The sequence below is a fragment of the Euleptes europaea genome, chromosome 9 (assembly GCF_029931775.1).
Source record: "Euleptes europaea isolate rEulEur1 chromosome 9, rEulEur1.hap1, whole genome shotgun sequence".
NCBI classification, from domain to species: domain Eukaryota; kingdom Metazoa; phylum Chordata; class Lepidosauria; order Squamata; family Sphaerodactylidae; genus Euleptes; species Euleptes europaea.
Genome location: NC_079320.1, coordinates 71,487,457 through 71,510,732, shown reverse-complemented (window position 1 = coordinate 71,510,732; position 23,276 = coordinate 71,487,457). Strand labels below are relative to the sequence as shown.

At 43.6% G+C, this 23,276-nt stretch overlaps 1 protein-coding gene across 4 annotated transcripts in view; it reads right to left on the bottom strand.

The window, feature by feature from the left end:
* RBM47 (RNA binding motif protein 47) overlaps nt 1-23,276 on the bottom strand; it is a 101,857-nt gene that overhangs the window by 42,807 nt on the left and 35,774 nt on the right. For 3 of the 4 annotated variants that reach the window (XM_056855349.1, XM_056855352.1, XM_056855353.1), the window contains exon 1: nt 14,712-14,772. The exons of the other annotated variant lie outside the window; for it this stretch is intronic. The gene's annotated coding sequence lies outside the window, so the exon portion shown is untranslated. Of the gene's footprint in view, nt 1-14,711; nt 14,773-23,276 lie in introns of those variants that run through there. 4 annotated transcript variants of the gene reach the window in all.

Genomic DNA, 23,276 nt, shown 5'->3' with positions numbered 1-23,276 from the left:
ACTGGCAACCAAGATCAAGTTAATTCATGCCATCGTATTCCCTGTTGCTATGTATGGGCATGAAAGCTGGACAATGAAGAAAGCTGATGGGAAGAAAGTGAATTCCTCTGAAATGTGGTGTTGGAGGAGAGTGTTACGGACACCATGGACTGCCCCAAAAAACAAATCAGTGGGTTATAGATCAAATCAAGCCTCAACTGACCCTAGAAGCTAAAATGACTAAACTGAGGCTATTGTACTTTGGTCACATGAGAAGACAAGAGTCACTGGAAAAGACAATCATGCTAGGAAAAGATGAGGGCAGCAGGAAAAGAGGAAGACCCAAGAGATGGATTGAGTCTATAAAGGAAGCCATGGCCCTCAATTTGCAAGATCTCAGCAAGGCTGTTAAGTATAGGACCTTTTGGAGGACATTGATTCAGAGGGTCGTCGTGAGTCGGAAGCAACTTGATGGCATTTAACACACACATGGTGTAGCCACTTGGGATGACTATGCCTTATGCCAGCCCTCAGGCTAAATTTTCTTCTTTTTTTTAAAAAAAGGTTTTATTAGTGAATAGGTAAGAATAGGTAAGAAATTACAAAACCATACTAGACACAAAATACAATACACTCTAACTCATATATATAAACATACATACAGCGTATCCAACCTTCCAAAAAGTGCTGTATGTTGACTAAATTCTATAACAGCTAGGTTAGTAAGAGTATCCAACTTAGAAAACCCTATTATGAAGAGCTCCAAAGACGCTTAATTAAAATATTATGCACTACCTGATAGTTTTTGGAATTGATCTTTCTATTTTACTACTCCTCAACCACTGATCTGTTTTTTAGATACCCAACTATTACTCTATACAATATGTTTAACATCTGCATGTTAAATCTTTTATTTGTACTATATCACTGTTTAGCATAAATGTAAAATTAATCAAATTATGCATTACTAATTCCTGCCTCCACTAGAGCATCAATAAAATCTGTACTTTGTTATTCTTAACTATTCTACTGATAATTATTACTTATTTTCTAGTTGTTCTAATACAAAGTAGTAAAATTACATTTGGGTATAATCATAGTAGTTTCCATATCTTCTGTAATTCCCCAACAGGTCTTTTAATTTTCTTCTTTTTGTTTTCATTCCTTGGCTTGGGCATCATCTTCACTCAAGACAAGAACTTATGCTCTTATTACAACACATCATGGCTTTCTTTACATGAAGACCTCTTCTAAACCCTACAAATCATGTTTCATCATTCTCACAGTATTTTGTTTTGTTTTGCAGAGGAAATTTAATTGGTTTGCCAGTGGATGCTCTTGAATCCTACTGGATTCCAGAATGCTCTGGGGGATTTCAGGATCCCAAACAATTGCTCAGCTGAGGCTTCAGTGGGTGTGTGGGACATGAAGCTCCTTGAAGCTATTGACAAGGTTGCCCCTCTATGACCACTCCCATCCCTGGGGCATAAACCAGCCTCCTGGTTTACCACAGAACTGGGTGACCTGAAGAGGACCAGGAGACATCTAAAATGATGCTGGTGGCGAATTCGTACCAAATCTGATAGATTCCACTATAGAGCCCATTGGAAGACCTATGAAGCAGCAGTGATGGTGGCAAAGAAATGTTACTACTCTGCTACTATAGCATCAGCTACTTCACAACCATCCCGATTGTTCAAGGTAACTCAGCAACTGCTGACGCCAACATCTGAGCCTTTATTGTCTCAGGAAGAGACAATCTGCTGTGATAATTCTGCCAAGTTATTCTCTGATAAATATCAAGACTACGCCTTAATCTGGATGTTATTTGTAACACAGGCACACCAGAAGAAAGGCCTAATACACTGCCTGGTCTATTTCTGGATCATTTTGACCCAATTTCCATGATGGATGTCGACAAGATCCCGGGATTGGTGAAGGCCACTACCTGTACTCTGGTTCTTTGCCCCTCCAGGGTGCTAAAATTATGTAAGGACCACATCAACACACCCTTAATATCTATTATAAATCAATCACTAACTCAGGGCATCTTTCCTCGGCCGTTCAAAAAGGCAGTTATCCATCCACTATTAAAAAAAAACATCCCTACAGAAAAATGATGTGGCCAATTATTACCCGGTCTGCAATCTGCCCTTTCGGGGCAAAGTGATGGAGAGAGCAGCAGTGGGCCAACTCCAGGTTTTGGATAACTCTTCTGCTCCAGACACTTTCCAGTCTGGTTTCAGGACAGGCTATGAGACAGAGATGGCTCTGCTAGCTTTAGCTGATGACCTCCATCTGAGTGTAGACAAAGGCTATGCCTCTTTATTGCTGTTACTGGATTTATCTGCAGTCTTCAATAGAGTAGATCATACCATGTTATTGAGGTGCTTAAAAAAGAAAAAAACTCAAGCAATTTTGGCCAGCACATCTGCCAACCAATAGTCATCATGTTTGCATCACTCTTGCTTATAATGAATATGTTTGGCTACTGGGCCAATAAAAGTTATGTTATTATTGACACCTTCTGTCTCCCCCCTTCACATCCCATGGAACTGGATGAGTACACACACTAAATATACTAACGCAAAATTCAACAATATGCTAGAAGAAAATCCTTTTGCATTACTGCAGACATGCATATATGGTACAGCAGTGGCAATGACCGCTGCAGATCAAGGGGCAACAGGTGTAAGGCTATGCCAGTTGCCTTCTGTGCCACCACTGGAAACCGAGCGCCCCCCTGTAGCCTGCCAACACAACAGGCCAAAGCTTGGCTTGAGCCCAGCCCCTAGCAATGCAGATTTGGGAGATAACCGATGGAGGCTATGCTGATCAGCCAGCGTGGTTTAGTGATTAAGAGCGGTGGTTAGGAGGGTTGGACTCTAACCTGGAGAACTGAGTTTGATTCCCCGCTCCTCCACATGAGCGGTGGAGGCTAATCTGGTGAACTGAGTTGGTTTCCCCACTCCTGCACATGAAGCCAGTTGGGTGATCTTGGGCTAGTCACAGCTCTCTTAGAGCTCTCTCAGCCCCACCTACCTCACAGGGTGCCAGTTGTGGGGAGGGGGGAAGGTGATTGTAAGCCGATTTGATTCTTCCTTAAGTGGTAGAGAAAGTCGGCATATAAAAACCAACTCTTCTTCTTCTCTTCCTTCTCCTCCTCCCACACCGATGGCTGGAAAATTAATTGGGCTGGAGGATGAAAGAGGAGCAAATACAGTTGCTCTGCCCACCTTTCCCCATCACTGGAAGGAGAAAGGTCCACAATTTCCTCTCCCAGTTCAGGTGTTTTGAGTCTTACAGCCTACTTGCAAGAGAACCCTCTTTTGGGGCCATTACCCACCGTTTGAGAACCTCTGAGCTGTTGTGATCAGGACTAATGGTTGACTGTACAATGCACATTTTTTGTGTGCCGTCAAGTCACATCTCACTTACGGCAATCCTGTAGGGCTTTTGAGGCAAGAGACATTCAGAGGTGGTTTGCCATTGCCTGCCTCCATGTATTGACCCTGGTATTCCTTGAAGGTTGCCCATCCAAATACTAGCCAGCACCAACCCTACTTAGCTTCTAAAATCTGACGACATCAGGCTAGCCTGGGGCTATCCAGGTCAGGAAATGCACATAGGGTTAAAAACAACAACTATGCAGCTGATTCTGTAGTTTGTAATGAGTGAAGTGGCCCTGTCAGTTAGGTACAGAAGCAACAGAACAAACTGAGGTTGTGCGTGGTGGCAGTTTGTATAGTGCACCTGCGATAGACAAGCCTTTCCCTGATTTTTTTTAACTGACACAGTGTGAGTCTGCTGTAGACTCCATAAAGACCAGCTGAGAGAAGCACACATGCAGAAGAGCAAAATGTAGGAAATGTAGACTGCCAAGAATTCATCCAACTGTCTTCTGTTATGGAAATCCTTTATAGGATGCTAGTCAATCGCCAGAATGACCATCCCAAACCAGGACATACCCTCTCCTTCATTTAATGGCCCATCTATCCTTTTGAAGTGATAAATTCTGCAAGCCTCAACTCTGATCTTCTACTGAACTGGAGAGCCTAACCTAATTAACACATTAAAGACCTAACTGTACAAGGAATTTTCCTTACCACTATATAGCCCAGAGATTAAATGCTGCCACTATATAGCCCAGAGATTAAATGCTGCAAATCTGAAGCAAAGATTTTCACAAGGGGAGAGAGGGAGGGAGGGATCTTTGGGGAGGCTGCTGTGGCTCAGAGGAAGAGCCTCTGCTTTGCAAGCAAAAGGTCCCAGGTTCCATCCCCAGCATATCCAGCTAAAAGGAACAGGTGATAGGTGATGTGAATGACCTTGACCTGGGACCCTGGAGAGCCACTGCCCATTAGAGTAAACAACACTGTCCTAAATAAACCATATAGCTCAGCAATCTGCTTGCATCAACAGTCGGCTAAATGCCTCTGGGAACTTTACGAACAGGACATAAAGGGCAACAGCTCCTCTTGCAGTTTGTCTGCAATATATTGGGAGGGGGACAGAAAAGACTGAGCAACATTTGCGTCATGTTCCCCCATCTGTAAAAAGGGTAGATGTTTTCTAGGAAGTCATCTGCACACTAACTTCCCTGATCATACAAATATTATGCCACTGTAGTCTGTCGTATAGTCCCCACACTTGAGAAGAAGAGTTGGTTTTTATATGCCGACTTTCTCTACCACTTAGGGAAGAATCAAACGGGCTTACGATCACCTTCCCTTCCCCACAAAAGACACCCTGTGAGATAGGTGGGGCTGAGAGAGCTGTGACTAGCCCAAGGTCACCCAGTTGGCTTTATGTGTAGGAGCGGGGAAACAAATCCAGTTCACCACATTAGCCTCAGCTGCTCATGTGGAGGAATGGGAAATCAAACCCGGTTCTCAGGATCAGAGTCCACCACTCCAAACCACCGCTCTTAACCACTAAACCAAGCATCTGTTCTAAATGCAGGTTTACTTACTTCCCACTTTGTGTTAGTGGCACTACACGGCACTATACTTATCTAGGAAGACCTGAAAGTAGTCTTTTTCAGACATTATGTCCCTAGGGCTGGGACAGAATGAACACAAACATATGATCCTCCCAATGGGATTGCCATTTCTTCTGAAATGGGTGAAGGGTGGATTTTTTGCCTTGGTACATGCATACCAGGTCAAAAGCTAAAACAGACATACTTTGCCTCTTTCAGAAGAAAAGGCAATCACTTGTATTGGGAGGATCATGTGTAGCACACCTGTCTCACAAACCCAGTCAGATGTAATGATGGGAAAAGGCTACTGTGCATGGATAATATTGCATGTACTTGGAGGAGGAGGAGGAAGAAGAAGAGTTGGTTTTTATATGTTGACTTTCTCTACCACTTAAGGAAGAATCAAACTGGCTTACAATCACCTTCTCTTCCCCTCCCCACAACAGACACCCTGTGAGGTAGGTGGGGCTGAGAGAGCCCAAGGTCATTCAGCTGGCTCTCATGTGTAGGAGTGGGGAAACCCAGTTCACCAGATTAGCCTCTGCCGCTCATGTGGAGGAGTGGGGACTCAAACCCAGTTCCCCAGATCAAAGTCCACCACTCCAAACCACTGCTTTTAACTACTAAATCACGCTGGCTAAGTAACAGGTCTACACCTGAGTTGTTTCTGATGGGACCTTCAATTTGCTAAGCTCTACTGATGGGAATGGCTTTGTAGGGACAAGCAGCCACTGGTTATGAGTGATTTTTGCACTACCTATTCAGGATGGGGCAATCACTTCAATCCCTTGCAAAATTCAGCATTTCTCTCAACAGTACGTAGACCGGGGGTCATTGTCATCCTTGGATAACAACTTTGTATTGTGACAGAAGGGAGAGCTTCTACAGCTTCCTGCTGCTCTCGGAATCTGGCACGCGTGGTCTCTGCTCCAACCCTAGCACTAAATATTGTGTTCTGCCCTGATAGTCTGAACCAATATTCCACCTCTCCATCATAAATCCTGATAAAACTCCAGCTCTGCCCAAGGAGAAACTATCCCCTGGTTCCAGAAACCTCACCCAGTATGTAAACTCCTCTCTCTCACCTATCATCTTGCTTGCGTCTGCCTCCGCACTGGGCGGTGCGATTCAGAGCAGAACCACCAATTGCATTTCTTGGAAGTTGTACTGCTGTACAACAGCACCCAAAGGCTTGAGAACTGCAAACACACTCCCCTCTCACGTCTCCAATTTACCTCTGACATCACCCATATTGGGGGAAATGTTATATACATATATGGCAAAATGCATTGGAACATTTTAGGAGGAGGGTACTTATATTTTGCAAGCCTGCGCACTGCTTTTGTGGCACAGTGGAGATTAACTGTAAATCCTAAAGAAATCCACTCTAACCAAGACACGGAAATCACTGACCCAGACCTTTTTCACACACTGGAGTTAATCTCAAGGCTCCTGCCTTGCACAGATATGCCCTTTTCCTTATATCTGTGGGAAGGAAGAGCTAGAGACTTACTTTAAAAAAAATGAAAGCTGGAAATTCAGAGAACCTGCTTAAACTACCATGATAACACTATAGCATTATAATGATATTTTAGGGCTTTAAACAAAAACGGAAATCCCTCATCTTGGGGGGAAGAGGGCGTGGTTTAACGGTGACAACAGTCCAATCATTGAAAAGGAAGCTGGAGGTGGATGGGACAAAGAAACTGATAGAAACATTACACACTAGGAAAAAGCCGAATCAAAATTGGCTTCCAGAAAAAAGTTGGGTTAAAAGTGGTCTCAAAAGAGCCAGAAAAAATCTGGGGCAAAATAACGCCGCCCCCCCCCCAAGTGAAAACTAAAGGCACAAAAATGCACCCCAAAATCAGGGGATAAACCAAAGCAGTATGGGGCTAGAACTGATGGGAAAAACAGAAAAACCCACCGTAAAGATAGGAGTGGGCTGTGGCTCAGTGGTAGTGCATCTGCTTGGCATGCAGAAGGTCCCAGGTTCAATCCCCAGCATCTCCAGATAAAGGGACTAGGAAATTAGGTGATGTGAAAGACCTTAGCCTGAGACCCTGGAGAACTGCTGCCAATCTGAGTAGACAATACTGACTTTGATGGACCAAGGGTCTGATTCAGTATACGGCAGCTTCATGTGTTCACGTGTGCACAGATATGCTACGATTGACAGGTCCAATGCAAAAACTTCATGAACTGTAGCATCCCTTTTGCTCCTTCCACTCAAACCATATATAGGCACACACGAACTACAGTCATGTGTGTATACTAGCAGGAGAAGGAAGAAACTCTTTTTTTTTTAATTACCCTTGCAACAAAATACATGAGAAGTCTCTCCATAGGCCTATGGACAGTTTCTCAATTTAAATGTGCACATCCCTCCTAACCTCTCCGGGCCTCCACTACAGCCCAGTTCCACTCTTAGCTTGTTCTTCTACCACAACTAATGTCGATCTCGTCCATTCTGCATTTACTTTCTTTCTACTGCCACACAAAGAGCTCCTCCCATTTCACTAAACCTCTGCAGGCTGATCTGAAAAATTTACACCTTGAATCACAATTGGGAGCCCTCATGTTTGCTGCCCTTATTACTGCCGCATGCTCTGCCGGGGGCTCTGCTTTCAAGGTTGAAGGAAAGCTGATCTTGAGGTCTTGAAGAGAGGCCAGGGAGTGTCCTATCGCTGTAAAGAGGCTGGCCAGCTGTTCTCCCTGTAGTTCCCTCTATTTTTACTAGAGCTGGGTAGTGGAGCACGCGGTGGACATCCCTGCTGATCATTCAGATTGCCAATTCAAGGCCCAGCATGGGTTCCAATCGCTCTCATCCAAGGACCAAAATAAAAAAGGCAGTGTTGGATTGGTTTATCCAGCTATATGGTGCATCCTTTTTCTTATTGGAACATGAATGCTTGTCACAAAAGCTGCAAACCTTTGTACAACTGGAAGTTTAGCACTGTACCTGAAGAGGCTCTTATCAAAATAATACAATATCAAACAATCGGGTGTCTCCAACTGCTGGCTTGTGAGATGGCAAAGGCAATATTCATTGCAAATATGCAGGACACTTATGTTCAAAAGGGTAACTCTGGCTACCCTTTGATTGGTTCCAAGTCCCACACTCAGACATCGGACCTATATTCATCTGCTTCAAGTATGATGGATTAAATAAAATGGGAGTCAAATCAGACAAAATACACTCTTCAGTTCTTTTCATTTGTCACTAGGCTGTCAGAACAATATTGTAACAGAAAACAACTCAGCAAATGTTCAGCTGTGAAAGGTCCATTTCACAGTTTTATCGCTTTAGGTTCCTTTATCAGGCTTTTTTCATTCATTAAGTAACAGAAAATCCAGGTTTGTCATTAAGTACACCACACAGCGAACTGCAGCCAATTCTGTTTAACAGTGTACTTGTATGATACAGGTGTTTTTTTAAAAAATGCAACAAGTAGGTGTTTCTACAGTATCAGTGTAAAGTGTACACCAAACACTGCCCATAGTTATAAAGCTACAACTCTGACATGTGATTACAAATTACATGCTCTTGAGAAGGGAAGCCCTTGAGAAATCAGTGGTAAACCAACAGCGTTTGTGTACTTCTGTTCAGCAATAGCTAGGGTTGCCAGGTCCCTCTTTGCCACTGGTGGGAGGTTTTTGGGGCGGAGCCTGAGGAGGGCAGGGTTTGGGAAGGGACTTCAATGCCATAGAGTCCAGTTGCCAAAGTGGCCATTTTCTCCAGGTGAACTGATCTCTATTGGCTGGAGATGAGTTGTAATAGCAGGAGATCTCCAGCTACTACCTGGAGGTTGGCAATCCTGGCTCAGTAAATGTCTAGTGTTGGGCTCCTTTTGAAATCTTTTGAGAAATGCCGAACAGGAGGACTCACCTGACATAGGAGATACTTTAAAATAAAATTGAACTTGGCAGTGATCTATTAAGTAGCTTGGTACACTCTGTCACTTAACTGTACTGACTCTGCTGGAACAGCAGGTGCATTAATTAACAGAACAATGTTAGGAAGAGCAGGGTACCATTATTAAATATTTTTGACTCTTCAGCTTGCCATCTTGATGAAGATGAATGTGCATATACTTTCAAACCAGCAAGTGTGCAAAGCTACTAAGACCTTAATACAAATTCCTTGGGCTATTTTAAAAATGTAGGAGCAGAGGCGATTCTAACGCCTTCCAGTTCTTGTATGTTAGCAAATAAGAAATTCAGCTTCTGTGTTTAGAAGATCAACCGCTTGACAGTTTTGGAAATCATCCCTTCTCTCCAGTCAAACTCATAAGTCATTTATGCATGGGAACTCACGTTCGCCCCTAGTCTGTCTCGGTTGTTCTTTGGAGTTATGCATGATTTTTCCATCCATTAGAGATGACCTCGCTGCCACCCCTCGCAATGTCTTCCCTCTCCCCTGAGCAAAGCCCAGGTAAAATCCCCACGCATAAGGCAAAGTGCAGGGCACGCAAGCTTGGTTTCTCTCACAGCCAATTACACAACAGCATGTCCAGAGGCAGGGACTCAAATACGTCCTGCTTCCTCAGAGCACTTTCTGAGCAGAAGAAAATCTTTTTAAAATGGAGGCTTGGATTTGTCCCCCCCCCCCGTCAGATTGCTCCGTTTTTTATGTTGTTGTTCTTAAAATGCTTTTTTATGTGGCAATTGGGTTTGGGGGGGGATTTTCTCTCACAGTAAGCACTACAAGTAAGCCCATTACAAAGCAGCATTTAAAGGGGCGGGACTTGATTTGAGCTTGGAGACTGCTGGTGCATAGATTCCCAACAGGAAAGTGAGGGTCCAGCAAGCAACAAACTTCAGGTAAAACTCCCATGCATAATGACCATTGTTTCCTAAAACAGAGACTTAGGATGGGAAGCATTCTTGAACCCACCTTCCTTCCACAAAGAGCTGATGCTGCTGTAATGATCTAGCCAGTCTCAGACCTAATGATGTCACAATGTCATCTCTGCTGACATGATTTTTGCTAGCCACAGCTAGCTCAAACCACAGTTTATAAACTGAACAATTCCTTGGAAATGGATGAGCTTACTGTGACTGTCTGTGCTTTGATCCTACCTAGGCTAGACTACTGCAGTTCCCTCAGTGTAGGGCTGCTTTTGAAGTCCTTTGAGAAATGTCAACGGGTTCAAAATGCTGCAGAAAGAACATTGAACAGGGACACATGGAAGTAAGCATATGACCCCTGAAGGACAACGACTTAGGCCATTTATTCATGGAAGGTTTTGCATTGGATTTGTCACCCTATAGATGGATATTTTCCCCATCTGAATTCTCAAAACTCTGCATGGTGGCTTATTGTTGAGCTTTGAGAATATGGATGGGGGGAAAGTGCATCTAAAGAGTGGCAAATCCAATGCAAAACCTTCCATGAATAAATGGCCTTAGAGTTTATTCCAGGTACAATGCCAAGTAGAGCAAAGGCAGCAAGGTATAGCCCGATCTCGTCAGCTCTCAGAAGCTAAGCGGGGTCAGCCCTAGTTAGTATTTGGATGGGAGGCTATCAAGGAATACCAGGGTTGCTATGCAGAGGAAGGCACTGGTAAACCACCTCTGTTAGTCTCTTGCCTTGAAAACCCCATAATGGGTTGCCATAAGTCATCTGCGTCTTGACGGCACTTTGCACATACACACAATGCCAAGTACAGGTTTTGACTGTCCCCGGCCACGGCTGCACTGGGCCCAGCCGCCGCCGCAGCCTCCTACCAGCCTCCGGATGCTGGCACAGGCAGCGGCGGCGAGCTGGGAGGTGTCCCGGCGTCCCAGGAGGCATTCCTGGGGCATAACAGCGCCTGGCAGGGGGGTGGGGCGACGTTAGTCCGCCTCCCGTGCCTTTTCAGCTCTGGAACGCCCTTTTTTGTTTTTGCAAAGATACGTCAGCTTTTTGCTGGCGTATCTCCCGTGCAACTCTATGAGGGTTGCACAGGTTTTTGGTGCCAGGTAGAGATTTCGGCCGTGGCGAAAACTCTTTAGGAGGCAACGCCACTGGGTTGCCTCCTAAAACCAGTGGAGGCATTCCTTTCAGGAATGCGCTGTTAGTTATTAAAGTTAAAAGGGGGGGGTTAAAATGCAAGAACAGAGGGGAAATAAGAGCATTACATCTGTACTGGGACTGAATATTTGCAGGGCCGAGGTTAAAAATCTCTGGTGCCATATAGTATAGATTGAGAACTGTATGAAATAGCTCTCAAATATATTAAATCTTTGAGGAATAACAGAATATATATTGAGGAAGACAGTTTAAGCCCTGATTGGGTGTTGGCCCGGGGAACAGGTTAAAGGCTTGCAGGCTAGAGCGGCCAAGCTCCATGTGGGACTGAACAATAATTATGGGGGGAGTCATGTACTAAATGTGCACGACAAACAATACATCAACTGGTACCCAACCTTTGGTATAGAATTATATTCATGACTCACAATGTATTCATGAATATTAATGTGTTTATAAATTAGGGTTGCCAGCCTCCAGGTGGTGGATGGAGATCTCCTGCTATTACAACTCATCTCCAGCTAATAGAGATCAGTTCACCTGGAGAAAATGGCCGCTTTGGCAACTGGACTCTATGGCATTGAAGTCCCTCCCCTCCCCAAACCCCACCCTCATCAGGCTCCGCCCCAAAAATCTCCCGCCGGTGGCAAAGAGGGACCTGGCAACCCTATTATAAATGAATTTGTATATACATGAATATTAATTCAGTAGTAACAAAGGTACATATTACATTTGTAATACAAGCCTTATAAATTAACATCTTTTAATACAGACTAAATACAAAATAAATGGAGACTACATTGCTTTTTCTTTTTTATATACAACCTTCATATATTATGTGCTAGAGCTGCCAAGCGCCACGTGGGGCCTGGAGATCTACTGGAATTACAATTGATTTTCAAACTATAGAGATCAGTTCCCCTGGAGGAAAGGGCAACTCTGAAGGGTGGGCTCTATGGTATCTCAACCCTAGTGAACTCCCTCCCTCCCCAGGGTACTGCCCCCAGGAATTCATCAAGCCACAGTTGGCAGCCCTATGAGGGAGAAGGTTATAAAGTTCCAGGTTCTCACCTATGAGTTCCATTGTCCAAACTAGTTAACGTGTCAGACAGCAGACACTTGAATCCAAGCGTCTCTATATTCTTTCTTGCATGCACATAAAAATAATTATTATATTCCCGCCGCACACATACACTGGATAGTACTTTTCCCATCACATTCCTCTCCAACAGAATATTTTACTGTCCAAATCATTTTGCTTTAAGATGTGTGCTACCTCAGTACCTCTCGTGTATTTGTACAGGTGTAACCGAATGGAACTTGGTAAACAAGGATACAGATGGTGACTGACATGGCATAAAATTCACCTCACTCATATCCTCAACCATTTGGGCTGTTGAAGACTAACAGAAGCATGTAGGCGCATATTTCTGAAACGAAATATAAAAGAAAGTACAGTGTATTTCCCCCAGTTCAATTGCATTCCCAAAACAGTTTTCTAATCCTGTAGAGCTCCACTTTAAATGGAAAGATCTATCCGAAGTCCATTTTAATGTTATTACATTGTTATTTATTATTACATTAAAATGTAGCAAGCATTTAGATGTTTTGCAAACTAGCAATAAATATTGTGCTGTTATTCTAAGCTTGAACAGAAATTCTGAGTCAAAACATGTTTTTTTTAATGAGGACATCCATTTAATTTATGTTCTTTATTACAACTTTTAAAAATATTTTAAGACTGCAATCATATTTTACACTTATTTGAGAACAAGTGCTATTGAAATTCATGAGGATGCCCTCCAAGTTAAACATGCTAAAGATTAAGAAAATATCAAAATGCTGTACTAACTGTAATTCCAACAAAATCTTAACATAAAATCGGAAAGTTCAACCGTTAAATTAAAAGCACAATTATGGATTTTTCGTTGTGCAATTTTTATGACGTTTCTACGCACTTAATCGTACTGAAGCAGACCATCATGGTTCAAATACGGGTGAAAAATACGTAGTGTGAGCCTGTGTTTAATTGGAAGCAAATCCCAATTAATTCAGCAGCACTTCCTTCCAACTAGTGTGAAAGAGACTGCAGCCTCAGTTTTTTCTCTGAATCCCCTAATTTTCTGTTATGGCGACCAGCTGTAAAACAACGGCATCACATGTCCAGAGAAAGTATTATTACCAGTCTTGCGGTTTCAAACCAAGGCCCTTGTGAGCCAAGAGATAAGATCTACAAGCTTTAAAGACCATGAGAACTGGCTGTGAAGGTGAGTCAACCTCAACATTGGTGTAGCCAGTTTGGTACAGAGGATAGAGTGTTTCATTAGGAACAGGGAGATCCAGATTCAAATCTCAGTTAAGCCGCAACACTTCCTGGTTCCTTCAGACTATCCATAATTTTTTAGCCCACCTCATTTCACAGAGTTGTAAGGATGGGTGTATGTGTGTGTGTGAGAGAGATCTCTCATAAAGAGGAACAGAATTAAAATGCAATGAAAGCCATCATATTGTGAAGTGTGTATACAGCCATAAATTAAGGGAGCTAGGAATAAACCTAAAATTATTTGCTGTATCAAATGGCAAAAGTCACAGAACTAAGGACAAACATTTCCATTTTTTACTCACTGGGAGACTGCTCTTTCAGGTAAAACTCTGCCTTTCAGTTATTTCGTTATTGGATTGCTGTTGTATTGATCTTAAGTCCGTAGGTTACAGAGATTGGGAAGGACATACCCTGCTTCTCTAGCAAGATTCTTAAAACATCCAATACTACATTTCCGTAGTTAATGTCTACCCTACATCACAGCAAAGATGGGTTACATTTGGATACTATCAGATTTACATAAATCAAACTGACATAAAGGTTCACCAAATTAATCTGCAGCGCTATTCAAAGCAACTATTTGAAGAATTACTGCTTTCAAGAAACTGTCAGCGAGTTCTTTCTAGGCACCACAAATTCTGACTCTTACACCATAACACCAAATACCCCAAAACAAGTCTCGCTTGCATTGTTAAATTTTGTATAGTTCGCACGTTCTGTAGGACCAGGTAATAGTACGGCTTTCAACAGAGAGATGGACTTATTTTGCTTCCACCACAGGTAAAAAGTTGCTATATGACATTCACATATTGTGTATGGAGGAAGATTACTGATTCCTCCCATATTGTGTAGGGAGGAAGATTACTGATCCCTATGTAAAAGCCCATAGAAGTTAACTCTGAAATTGTATGCAATTCTTCAGACTACCCTTAAAATGGTTGAACCCTCCATTTTTTCGTAACCTACTCTCTAAATCAGAAAAAAGTCATAGATGTCTTTATGCTTAATATGGGGAAATAAATTAAGGCACACAAGGAAACATACAGAAAAGTATGCTTGGTCTCAAACAGAATAAATATTTTTGCAAAACTTTGCGCAGGAAATCAATTATTAACCATGCCCCTGTTGTAGTATAAAAATAGGTGAGTCTCTACAAGTCAAAGCTCAAGGACTGTTTTGAAATGCAAGAGTTCAATGGGAATGTTTTCACAGTGTAAAGACCCCAAATCCAACTATGAATGGTAGAACGGATCAGTACCTTAAGTCATAACTTTGCAAATGGCTTATAAGTCGTCCCCCCCCCCCCATTAAGAGAAACATTCACGACTGGTTTCATTTTCTGGTTCGGTTGCACAAACTGAACCTCTTTCTCAAGCCTCTTGATAAACGGGGAAAATCAAAATATTAAACGGTACCTGGGGTTCACTCTCTTTTCGTGCACCTTCTTTCTTCTCCCTCTCTTTCCCCTCCCACAGGCAGCTTGGCAATGGAATGCCCTTCAAATCTATGGCTGACTGCTTTTGGTAAATGTTTTACAAGACACCAAACAACCTTCTGTCCCACCCTCCATGCAAACACTATGGAGAACAGAGCAGAAGGGTAACAAAGAACCCATGTCAGCATACAGGGAACACAAATGCAGCAACAGCACCAGATTCTGAATTTCCTCTCGGTACCCCTCACACTTCTCTAAATCAGCCTTAATAAGGGTGGCGCCGGGGGTGGGGACCCTGGTATACCACTGACTATTGTGAAGCAAATATTATGATAACTTCCCCCCCTTTATTGTTAAATTTGTCAACTGCCTACAAGCCTAGGCACGTTGAGCTGGGGAAAAACTGACAAGGAGCGGCTAGTAAAGAACTGTATTTGATTTTTAAATAAATCTTTAATACAGAGACGGAGGCATTTCAGTGACAGTTGCGTCTTTTAAAAGCAGGCAAAACACAGCAAATTGAATTGGATGATAAAAAGTAAAAAAGATGTATGCAGGGGGGGGAATCACAAAATGTTCAACAAGAAGGTGAACAACGGACACAACCCATATCAGCTGCCTGCCAGTAAGGAAGTGCACCTCCTTCTATCCCCACTTTTCACCATCTACTGAAAGTTAAAGTTCTACTAGTGTCAAACCAGAGTTTTTGCATTCCATTCAAGTTAACAATTACAGAAGGATGAGCGCAGAGACCAGAGGAGCATCCGTACGGTCAACGCAGTTGTTGCTCTACAAAAATGCACTGACCTGAGAACAGACAATTCAGCCCATACAACTATACAGGGCGTGTTTGTAGGGAGTGATCTATTTATTTCATTTATACCCCACTTGCTCTCCAATGAGGACCCAAAGCAGCTTACATCATTCTCCTTGCCTCTATTTTATCCTAACAACAATCCTGCAACGTAGATTAGGCTGAGAGTGTGTCACTGGCCCAAAATCACCCAGTGAGCTTCCATGGAAGAATGGTGATTCAAACCTAGATGACAGTATAACCACTACACCACACTGGATGATGGGGGACGACGACAGGATAAACTAAATTTTCTCATACATTATATGGGGATGTACAAAAATGAGTACCATAACAGCAAGTAGGGTTGCCAACATCCAGGTACTAGCTGGAGATCTCCCACTATTACAACTGATCTCCAGCCGATAGAGATCAGTTCACCTGGAGAAAATGGCCGCTTTGGCAATTGGACTCTATGGCATTGAAGTCCCTCCCCTCCCCAAACCCTGCCCTCCTCAGGCTCCACCCCAAAAAAATCTCCCGCTGGTGGCGAATAGGGACCTGGCAACCTTAACAGCAAGGAACAGCAGAAGGGGAACTAAACTCAACAAGAAAATCTGTGCAGGAGGCGGCAGTGAAAGTTTGTGTAGACTAATGATGCTTCACATGGGTTTTATTCACTGCATTCATGCACTCTGGGAAATAAACGTTGGTTGCAGCTTTCTAGCACAGTGTCAGAGCCTGGCTGGAGGCAGCTGGGTCCAAATCTAGAATGGGTTCTCCAACCTAGGGTGCCCAAAGTCACATGCTGGAATGGGAAGACTGAGCTGGAGCCAGAGATAAGTCTTGAAACAGGTAGAACGTAGGCAAGGGCAAAAGGCCAAGCTCACAGGGTTCATACCATGCCTGGTGAGTCCCCAAGCTTCATACTTTCTGCCAAATATAGGGCCCACCTTTATTTCCTCAGGACTCTAAGATATGAGCATACACAAGGCATGTCCAAAGTCCGGCCCGCGGGCCACTTGTGGCCTGCGGACCGGTTGAATCCGGCCCCCGGGGAGAAGGACAAAGTTGCCGAGAGGCCCTGGGAGCCACGGCCGACCCCCGGCCGTGGCAGCCCAGCACAGAGCCGGCGCGCCCCGGGAGCCGGCTAGGAAGCCGCCAGCCAGCTGGGGGGCGGGAGGCCCCTCCCAGCAGCAGCCCAGCGCAGCAGGAGCCGGGCGCGGAGCCGGCGCACCAGGGGAGCCGGCTTTAAGGCGCCAGCCAGCTGGGGCGCAGGAGGCCCCTCCCAGCTGCCCAGTGCAGCGGCAGCGGGGAGCAGAGCTGGCATGCCAGGGGAGCCAGCTTTAAAGCCGCCAGCCAGCTGGGGGGCAGGAGGCCCCTCCCAGCTGCCGCCCAGCACAGCGGGAGCCGGGCGTGGAGCCGGCGCGCCAGGGGAGCTGGCTTTAAAGCCACCAGCCAGCTGGGGGACGGGAGGACCCTACCTGCCACCGCCCAGCGCCGCGGGAGCCTGGCGCGGAGCCCACGCGCCCCGGGAGCCAGCTGGGACACCGCCAGTCAGCTGGTGGGCCGGAGGGAAGGAGGCCCCTCCCCGCCACCGCCCACGGGCCCCCAGCGCTCCTTCACTATTTTAGGAGCCGGGCCCTCACCTTACTTCCGGTTTCCAGTAGGAAGCCGTTTTCTCCAACACCTCTGTGATGCACCCCCAGTCTATTCCTTGCTGTGGTTGTCGAGCACGAGGAGGGTTCCCGTGTCTTTTCCACCACTGGATTTGTGGAGGTCCGTTTTCTGTTGGGAGAAAAAAGCCTGGAGTGACGAGGCGAGCGAGGTAGGAAGATGCCTCAGCGAGGAAAGATGCTCCAAGGGCAGGAAGGTGGCGAAGGGAAGATTGTGGGAGGCAGGAGCCGGGGGTGGGTCGCTGGCAGCTGGGCCATGGGCAAGGGGATGGAGGGAGGTAAGCTGGGAGTGGATCTTCCTGCCTGTGTGCAGATGCACTCTTCTGGCTATGGAGGAGGCTACACCCGGTGGGGAGAGCAGGGGCACATGGGTATGCTACTCCAATAGTTTGTGACCCTCCCCATTGGCAGGGTCAGCGGTGTTCCTTGACCCGCTGGAGGAGGGAAGGCTGCAGTAGTTGAACACATGAAGCTGCCTTATACTGGATCAGACCCCTGGGTCCATTACTGTCTACTACTCCGACTGGCAGCTGCTCTCCAGGGTCTCAGGCTGAGGTCTTTCACATCACCTACTTGCCTAGTCCCTTGAACTGGAGATGCCAGGGATTGAACCTGGGACCTTCTGCATGCCAAGCAGAGGCTCTATCACTGAGCCACGGCCCCTACACAGTCTGGAAGCTGTGTAGACGTGGTCCCTTGTATATGAAAAACACACACAAATAAATAAATTTGAACCTATTTAAGTGGAGTAGCAGTGGTAATCTGCTGCAACTAAAACAACAAATTCTTGTGGCACCTATTGTGGCATTATACTGCGAACCAAAGCCAGCCCAGTTTGTCAGATGCATGGTTTTACTATCAGCTGGTAACATTTTTTTATTCTGTCCAAGGCTCAGTATCAGATCTGCATATGAAGTCCAACTCTCTAGCATTGTGCTGAAGTCTTACTAAGGAACTTAGTAACATGCTTAGACCAAAACCTCTGGCACTGCGCCCACGTGATCCCTTCCCTTTCTGGCCAATTTCTAAAATGGCGACTGTAAACAAGAGAAGGAAAGTTGACAGTGAGGGCCGCCGCTTCCAGGACAGGTGGAAAGTGGAATATTTCTTCACTGAAATACGGAATCACTGCGTTTGTCTGATATGCCAAGAGACTGTGGCTGTTTATAAGGAATTTAAAGTCAAGAGACACTACCAGACGAGACATAGCGCGTCATACGACAAGCTAACAGGGCGCGACCGCAGTGAAAAGTGTAAGCAACTTGAAGCTGTTTTAATGTCACAACATCAATTTTTCACAAGAGCCCGTGAGTCAAATGAAAATGCCACAAGGGCGAGCTATGAGGTGGCAATGTTAATTGCTAAAAATTGCAAATCTTTCGCTGAGGGTGAATTTATCAAAGAATGTGTTATGAAAATGGTTGAGAATATCTGTCCCGAGAAGAAGAAAGAGCTTGCCAACATTTGCCTGGCTCGTAACACTATAGCGAGGAGAATTGAAGATATTTCATCAGATATTAAGAGACAGTTGATGTCCAAAAGAGTGGATTTTGAGTTCTTTTCAATAGCCTGTGATGAAAGCACGGACCTATCTGACACAGCTCAGTTGCTGATTTTTATGAGAGGGGTGGACGATGAAATGAATGTGACAGAAGAATTACTTGACCTCCAGAGCCTTACGGACCAAACAAGAGGAAAAGATTTATTTGTTTCTGTTAGTTCAGCCATAGATGACATGAAAATGCCTTGGAACAAAGTTTCTGGGATTATTACTGATGGGGCACCTGCCATGACTGGTGAACGAAGTGGATTATCAACCCTAATCTGTAACAAGGTGATCGAAGAAGGAGGCAAAGCTATTAAACTCCATTGTATCATCCATCAACAAGTTCTCTGTGCTGATAGATTATAGAGATGGGACATGGATATTGAAAACACGTGAAGAACTTCAATTAAAAGACTGGTTTATGTATTATAAATTAAATGATGTTTTTATCAAAGATAATAGGTTGGGATTTAACCATACTAAATCCAACTTTGAGACATTATTACTAAAAGGTAATAAAGGATTGATTGGAAGGATTTATAAAGTACTTATAGAATTGAACTTAGAACAAGAAAGGATTAAACTGGTCATGTTGAAATGGATGAGAGATCTAGGATATAATATTGATTTGGAAATTTGGGAAAAGCTTTGGAAAAATGAATTTAGGTTTACTATTTCGAATGAAATAAGAGAAAATTTATATAAAATGTTTTATAGATGGTATATAACTCCGGTCCTATTAAGTAAAATGAACAAAGATGATAAAGCGTTTTGCTGGAAATGTGGTACTGATACAGGTACGTTTATGCATATTTGGTGGTTTTGCAAAAAAATTAGGAGATTTTGGCAATCAGTTATGAATGAAACTAATAATTTGATTAAAATAAAAATTAAGAGAGATCCCGCTTTTTGCTTATTGGGTATTCCAAACAGAGAATTGGATAAAGGTGATAGAGTCATATGCCAATATAGTTTTGCAGCAGCTAGAATTACAATTGCTAAAAAGTGGAAGCAAATGAATAAACCTTCAATTAGAGAATGGAGAGAAAAATTATGGATGTATATGCGGATGGCCAAAATTACAGCATCTTTACATGGTAAAGATATGGAGGAATTTAAAATTATGTGGTCAAAGGCCGCTGCATATTGGGATAAATTGGCAAAAACGGATTTTAAAAATATAGTTAACGAATTATAGTACAATGTGATTTTAATTAATGTATAATAATGTGATTTTTTCTATTAGTCACTACACCCCATCGGAAGTCCAAGGGTGATGGGTACTGTGGTGGGTGGTGGGTTTCTGAATTAGGGCGTAATATATATCTTTATATGTATAACAATGTAATAACAGAAACTTACACTCTATATTTGTATGTATTATTTTTTCTTTATTTTTTATTATTATTATGTATACTTTTTTCTTTTTCTTTTTTTTGGATTTATTATAAAAATTAATAAAAAAATTATAAAAAAACACAAGTTCTCTGTGCTAAACATCTCAAATATGATCATGTTATGAAACCAGTGCTTAAGACCATTAATTTTATTCGCTCGAAAGCCCTGTGCCACCGCCAGTTTAAACAGTTTCTACTGGACATCCAGGCTGAATACGAAGATGTTTTATATCACAACGATGTAAGATGGCTCAGTCGGGGGTCTGCGCTGCAGCGTTTCTACTCTCTCAGAAAGGAAATCAGAGAATTCTTGGAAACAAAGGGACAACCGATGCGAGAACTATCTGATCCTATTTGGCTGGCTGATTTGGGGTTTTTAGTTGACATAACAAAGCATATGAATGTACTGAACACGAGTCTTCAGGGGAAAGATGCAGCGGTGCACCAGCTTTATTCACACCTCAAAGCCTTTGGAACAAAGCTGCAACTTTTCCAAAGGCAACTGTCACAAACACAGCCCAATACCGTACATTTTTCAGCACTGCAGGAAATAATGAACAGTTTTCCACAGGACAATATCAGTGCGCAAACGAGCAGGTATGTAGCAGACATCGCATCTCTGGCTGGGGAGTTTAAACGGTGCTTTCAGGATTTTGCTGCTATTGAAAAGGAGATCAGCCTTTTCTCCTCTCCATTCTCTGTTGACCCCAATGATGCTCCAGCTGCAGCTCGAGCTCATTGACCTGCATTGTGACAGCGAGTTACGCAGTCGTCACCAACAGCTCTCTCTTGTGAACTTTTACCGCCAACTGGATAAGAGCCGGTTTCAAGAGATTCGAACATTGGCTAAGAAAATGCTGAGCTTGTTTGGCTCAACATATTTGTGTGAGAAGACATTCTCTGCTATGAATTTTAACAAGAACAGCGTGAGGACAAGACTAAGTGACTCTCACCTGCGTGACATTTTGCGAATCAAAACCACTGCCTTTGAACCAGACCTAGCCTATGTGCTGCAGTCCAGATCTCAGTTTCACCCTTCACATTAGTGCAGGCAAGTTTTTTTTTTCCAATTGAGATGAATACATTGTAAAATCTCAGTTAATGTCAGTTGGTCTAAATCAGGTATAAATATATTTGGACACAACATGTATTCCTGGTGTTATGTTCCTGTTCATATTTTTTGAACTTAAAAGTTGACAATCTTTATTACCAATAACATGTAATGTACTTTACAGTGTTCCTGACATATATTTCAGCTTCCTTGATTTTTTTTTCATCTGGCCTTCAGATATGAAAGGGAGAGTGATTTAACACCTGTTTAGATTTGTCATCCATGTGACGAAATGAAAAGTATGCCGTTTGCAATAAACTTTGCATAAAATAGTTAATTTGCATTTAATTTTAATGGTTCAAAGAATGTCAGGCAAAATGGTCGGCCCTCACACATGTTCACTTCATCAAATCTGGCCCTCTTTGAAAAAAGTTTGGACACCCCTGGCATACACAGTCCCAGGTTCTAGGTTCTGGCTTCAGGCCATGCAGTTCTAGGTTCAAGACCTGGAGACTTAAATATGCTTGTAGATTAAATATACGTGGGGGACCCACAACAACTTGCTGGGTTATAATGCCATAGAGTCCACCTTCCAAAGCAGTCATTTTCTCCAGGTGAAGTGATCTCTGTCACCTGGAGACCATTTGTAATAGTGGGAGATCTCCAGCAACCACCTGGAGGTTGGCAGCCCTTCTTCTCACCCTCCTGTTCCTCCTTCCCTTCCCCTGGCAGCCTTTGCCCAGGAAAATTATGGCCCAGTTGTGTGTTGCCAGCTGCTGGGTTGGCCCAGTTGCATGGTGGGGAACCCACAAGGACTTGCAAGGGGCACCTCGCTTTCCCCTTTATCTGCCTCCCCATACTATTTCATCTTTCCTCTTCCTGGCAATCCCCATATCCTCACCTTTCCTTGCTTCCTCCTCTCTTTCCCGCCTATCCCCCCACCTTTTATCTCCCCCCCATCTTCAGCTGTATTATTTATTTGCTTCATTTATACCCTGCCTTTCTCCACAATGGGGAGCCAAAGCAGCTTACATCATTCTCCTCACCTACATTTTACCCTCACAACAACACTGGGAGTTAGGGTTGCCATGGTTGAAATTTACAAAAACAGCATGTAGACTCAATTTCTATGCAGTAATAATTTTACTATTTTACTATACACACAATAACAGTGAATCCTAAAGACTAAATCCTAACTCTAATACAAAAACTACAGCCTACAGACAAATACACAGACAATACAGTGTTACAAAAATATATACAAATCTCTCACAAAGCGAGAGGCTAGTAGCTTCCCTCGTAGGGGCACTCAATCACAATGTATGGAGACTGCGGAGTCCTCTACAATTGACTCAATGTCAGGCAAGTCTTGCCCAAAGTCCATCATCTCTCATAGGTGGAAGAAAGAAGATATTGACCAGAAAGGCATAGCCCAGGAACAAGGACTAGGCGTGGCCCAGAATCGGATGCCACCTCCAGATCAGTGCGCGTTTCGCTGAACTCCTTATTGCGTCTATGCAAATTTGCTCAATCTTAGTATGCTCATGGGTACAAAAACCTCACAAATACGAAACACCATCAAACCTCTCTGGGTATTCAGTTCCTTACTGAAACGCCTGCATATTGTCTGTGTATTTGTCAATAGGCTGTAGTTTTTGTATTAGAGTTAGGATTTAATCTTTAGGATTCACTGTTATTGTGTGTATAGTAAAATAGTAAAATTACTACTGCATAGAAATTGAGTCTACATGCTGTTTTTGTAAATTTCAACACAGTTGTTTCAGCAAAGGTTATTTGTGTTACTTAGCTTGTTAATCTCCAGATGGTGGCTGGAGATCTCTCACTATTACAACTGAACTCCAGGCGACAGAGATCAGTTCGCCTGGAGAAAATGGCCACTTAGAAAGGTGGACTGTACAGAATTATATATTTGTGCGGGGGGGATTGCCTAGAAAATTATTAAAACTAATAATGATGAAGTGCAGATATCTGTGAAATTTAAAACTTGCAAACGCATTTCCTCGAGAAGATTAACCCATAAAAGTGGGAGAGATGCGGGAAGCCAATGTAGGAAAGGAAAAA